The 5233-nt window shown below is 42.2% G+C and overlaps 1 long non-coding RNA gene across 1 annotated transcript; it reads left to right on the top strand.

Annotated features, from left to right (window-relative positions):
• The first annotated feature begins 372 nt into the window (after positions 1-372).
• Positions 373-4826, top strand: LOC109369501. The gene is made up of 7 exons (XR_004160895.1): positions 373-600; positions 1542-1654; positions 1743-1901; positions 2107-2226; positions 2323-2409; positions 2930-3225; positions 3846-4826. It is a non-coding gene; the product is annotated as an uncharacterized LOC109369501 (long non-coding RNA).
• Positions 4827-5233: the final 407 nt, after the last annotated feature.

Here is a 5233-nt window from a genome sequence, read left to right on the forward strand (position 1 = left end):
ACAGTGTGGGTACTGAAAAACCATACTTCCACACAGCTGATACAAGTATTATGCTTTTTCAAACATTATCTTTTGTTTTAAAACGTTTAACTTCATAAAACTCAAAAGAAAGCCTAATTGGCATTACCTGAAGCCTTTACAGGTATGCCTACATTAAAACGTTATCTTTAGTTATTTATTTGACTGTGTACAACCTTTTCAAATATGTCCCTGCCTCCTTTTCTGCATTTACTGTTTCAGAACTGGCAAAACTGAGTTTTATGCATGCAATTTTGTTAAGCAGTGCCACTTTTCACACTTCATTCAGCAGGAACCCAGAAGGTGCCGTTCCATCAACAAGACAGGATCAAGGAGTTGCTGTGATCAGTGTGAAACATTTTCACCTGGCCTCTGGCAGGCCTGTATTTACATGAGGAAGAGGCCACAATAAAAGCAGCATGGCTGGGGGCCCTAGAGGAAGACAGCCTTGCCTCCCAGTCATTGGAGGTAGTGCCTGGCCCTTTTTTTTTATATAGGTTATGGGGGAGGTGATGGGACTGCCTGTGGGGAGAAGGGAGACTTGATTCTCTTCTCTGAAGAACAGACCAGGCTATTGAAGAGGTAAGTTCACAACCTTCCCTAGGGAACCTGTTTTTATTCTGCAAGTGGTACTTCAGTTTGGGCTGCTTTATAAAGATGATGCTCTTAATTTTTATGTTTCTGTGAGTCTTGGAGCTTAAAACTCTGAAGGCAGGATACTGATAGGACTAGGGAACTTGTCTTTTCTTTCTGAGAAGACAAATGTTTTCCTATAGAAGTGGAGCTTAACGTTGTTATTGTACTAACACAACACAATCCCCTCTGAATGAATCACAAGGGGAAAGCATATAAAAACAACTCTTTTCTGGGGCTGCTTAAACACTGCATTTTCATTGCAAGTGTAACTGTAATAACTCCTTGTGAATTAACTAGGGTGTCATAAATGAACAGCCCAAAGTAGCTGTGGAAGCTTGCTGGCTTCTCTCCCTCTTTCTGGAAAGACTATTTTAAAAATAGTGTGCACTTGTTCCCTAAGGCTGCATGGGATTTCCAGCCACTGGCTTCCTATGTCTGGCTCACTGTGTGGTGGGAAAGTCAAGTTTCTAGGGGCATTTGCTCAATGGTTCTCTTGGTGATGTGGTACCAACATTAAGAAGAGAAGATGTATCTAAAGGGCATTTTCTTAAGGGAAGTAAAGTGAGCATGGACTTAACAATGTGATATTAGCAGCTCAACAGGCTGACCTAGGATCTTACCCTTGGTGCTGCAAGGGTAACTAAACAAGGCAGTGTGGGCAGAGCCACGTCTGTGGTGAGGACTGTGTCCCACAGTGCTGGAAGAGGCAGCGTGAGGCTGAGCAGCAGCTCAATGGAAGCAAGAGTGAGGCTGGGAGCTCTGACATGTGCCAGCTGGAGACAGGGCTGCTGCTTTTTGCCTTCCCCAGCTGAGTGCAACTTTCTCCACCAAATGTAGCAGCTGAGCTGTTTGTAAAACTGCTAACCCAATCTACTTGCCTACCACAGGTCTTTGTTCCTTAACTTATTGCTGAAGCTGCATACGCTCACGTGCCTTGCTCTGACTGAAAGCAGAGGTTGGATGGCTCATCTGAACAAGGGGTAACAAGCAGCTGGAAATGGTACTCTCAGCTCTGCTCAGCTGCTGTGTAGCAGTGCATGTAGAGAATGTAAGGGTGGGTAACTTTAGAGGCTTTCTTTCCTCAACAGCAATAAAACCATGCCATTTCCTAAACTGAACTTTTGGAAAAAATCATATTGGTTCTACCTGGACCTTATTAGCCTTATGATCAGAAGGACTTTTTTTCACTATCTTGTGTTCTGGGAGAGAAAGTGACTTTACTGGATTAAGCTGGGCTAGACTGACAGGTGAGTACTCATGCACTAAAGTGTCTATTCTAAAGACTAAAATTGGAAGCTAAATGTCTAAGGCACCTCTAGAAGATTCCCCTGCATTACAAATCAGTAGTTACTTCTCGACATCCGGTTTGCAGATGGATTGCTCTGTTTCCCCATGGATGGGAACAATGGTTCTTCCTCTGCCCTTTCTCTCTTCCCCTTCTTCCTACTGCAGAGTGTTCTCCAAGCACAAAGCTAGCAGCAGTCTGTGCCAACAGAGGAACAGAAAATGTGTTCATCCTTAGTGAGGTTCTCCATAAGCACTTTCACATGCACAGAAAGATTTTTATTTAAGGTAATGTAAATAGCAACTTTCTCACTGCTTTTTAACATAGAATTTACTTTTGCTTCTCAAACCAGTGACTTGAGATTAACTCTGCTTGCCCAGCAGGCTGCCCTGACCAGGTCTGCCATGCTTAATAAAACATCAGCTGAGCTTCTTGCTTCCAAGCATGTGAAGTCAGGAGGAAAGAGGCATGTAAGCAATCTGCTTGGGTGGGTTACAAATTCCCCTTTAATGAGGGCAATCTTGCACTTTATTTCTTTGATGCAACAAACAGAAGGCTATATAACAGCCTTCTGACCAGCTACTGAGTAGATGACTTGTGCACACATCACAGCATGTAGACTGACACACAAATACCCTGCCATAGAACTACTAAGTAAAATCCCCTACACCTCCTGTTAGGGGAAGACAACATGGCTCCAAGTTAGTTAAGCAATCCTTTCAGTGAAGGAATGGATAAATCTAATAACATAATGCTTTAGTGCACTGTTATCTCAAAGGCTAACTGAATGTGAAAATGACTCTTCTTGCTCTTGCCTTCTGCCTAGGCCTGTCATTCTCCCAAGTATGTAATTTTTAGTCATGAACACAATCAACTGAAAGGCTGAATAATCTGACAGGTTCCCCATAAATATCTTCTGCACCTAACACTGACATCCCAGTCAAACATTACTTCAGGAAAAAATCTGATAATGGAATCTTATGTTCATAGATACAACTGAAAATCCTGGCTGTCAGTGAGGATTTAGCAACGTGCAGCTGAGAGGTGGCTCCTGTTCTCATTGAAGAGTACCTCAGTTACTGGAAGGTACCTTCTGGATGGAGCCTTGCAATGGCCTTGCTGTGCATACCAGGGCATCCTGTCAAACACCTGGAAACTTTATAGTAATGCCCAGTGAGGATGTTGCCTCGCCTCTTTTGTCTTTACCACTGCCCTGGTGGTGATATAACAAAGATGCTGATTCTTTTTCTTTGTGGGTGCTTGTGATGCACTCTCAGGATGAAAAGGTAACTGCTGAGTACTGAGCATTTACATAAAAAAAAAACAACACTAGGATTATATTTTATGCACATCAAATGCATCCATACATCATCTATTCCTTAAGGTGTGTGAGCAGCAGAAAAAGGCTACGTCTCATCCATTCACAGAATTGGTTTTTTGATGATATACAGGAAGAAAAAAATATTATATTTGGAACTGAACTAACTGAGTGCTGTGCTTGCTACCTGTATGTGGTGTATATGGGAGCCCAGCAACGTGTCTCATACTTCTGTATAAGGTTTGACTGACTAGATGGAAACAGAGCATTGGTTTGTTCTTTAACTGAGGGTCTGAATTCAAATTTGAAGCTGCCTTAATTTCCCAGTTTAGAGCTGGGGAAACACAAAAGGGTTATAGACCTTGTAGAAGTTGGGGGGCAGTGGCCTGCTGTCTTACTAACTTCATGTAAAATTCTCACTCTTGACATTCTTTCCAGATCAATTCTGAGATGATGTGTAAGAAAGTTGAATTAGCTTCCATGCTTTCAAACAAGTGTTAGTTAAGACACAATGCTGTAGCACATGGCAACTAACTTGTTGTTGTAATAGAAGAGCTCTTGATGTACCTCCCTCCTTTTTCTGCCTAGAGCACAACACACTGCTTCAAATGCTACAAGGGAGCTGCACCAACTCTAAAATACAGAAAACTGATTACAGCTCATTCAAACTGTCTGTGGGAAGAAAAGCAAACAACACTGTTAAAAGCATGACTATTTTTCCAATGAAAGAGAACTGGGGGAGTGCTGTGATGAATTTCTTGAGGAAGAGGCAGGTATAACCAAACCTGGTAAAACTGCTCTGGTGGTGTTTGCAGATGTGCCTCATGAACTTTGTGTGATGAACACGGAGAGCCTGTCCTGTCTTCAGTCTACCATAACTACAGATCATCAGAGCAGAATATCTGTTGATGCTGAAGACAATTCTGATAAGGTACTGATAAGGTAAAGATGCCTCAACCACAATGACACGTAAATATCACATATAACCTGGCTAAAGCTTTTAGGTGAAGCTGGCATCTCTGAAACAAAGACCTACCAATTCTGTCAGGGTGTGAACTTGTGCTGCAGCTTGTGTGAACTAGGAAATGCAGACCGTCCTTTCTTGTACAGCACCACAGGAAAGTGGTACAAGATCAAATTCTCAGGTTACATAAATGAGGTCTATGCTGTCAATGGGAAGAACTTTTCCTCTTAAAAACAAACAAACAAAAAAAAACAACCAATGGACTTGAGTGGGGATCTCCAACTTATGTCTCCCAGCTTGCACCAACGCAACTTTAAAATCAGCTAGATGTAAGTTTTGCTTTTGGATCTCTACAGAGTATGCTTCTACTACTGGCTTCTGGGCTGCCCTGTTCCCTCCTTGGTGCACAGTGTCTCCTCCTAACCCACCAGTTTAGTGATTCATCTTCCTCGTCAGCTGCAGGAAACCCAACAAGCCAAAATCAGAGGGAGCACACAGAGGGAAGAGACTTCTAAAGCCAGCTGAAGCTGCCACCTTGTCGTTCCTGTCAATACCGCAATAAATAAGCATTTTAAGAGAACAGTCAGTTAAAGATTGACTGACCTGACAAGAATAAACTGGAAACCCAATCTGATGGAACTTCTATTTGGATTTGTCTGTTTGTGAGTGCTGCAACAAACCAGTCACTTTCCTATTTTGGGAACTGGCAGGCAAGATTGTGATGTATCACAGTTCTTGTGTGTATGGCAGGAACAAGGTAGAAGTTGGAGATGAATCCCATTTTCTGCAGATTAAAAACAAGGTTGGTTGTTCATAAGGATATAATTATAACTAATACAATTACTACAGTTGCATCCATCCTTCCAATTAATGCCCTTGGAAAAAAAAAATTGATTTCCTAGATGGAAAAAATAATGATGAGAACTGGAAGAAGCTCTGGGAAACTGGAAGATGTTGCAAAGGAAACCTCAGGGATTTCAGGGAGCAGGACAGTCTCCAAAGTGTTCTGCCT

The sequence above is a fragment of the Meleagris gallopavo genome, chromosome 11 (assembly GCF_000146605.3).
Source record: "Meleagris gallopavo isolate NT-WF06-2002-E0010 breed Aviagen turkey brand Nicholas breeding stock chromosome 11, Turkey_5.1, whole genome shotgun sequence".
NCBI classification, from domain to species: domain Eukaryota; kingdom Metazoa; phylum Chordata; class Aves; order Galliformes; family Phasianidae; genus Meleagris; species Meleagris gallopavo.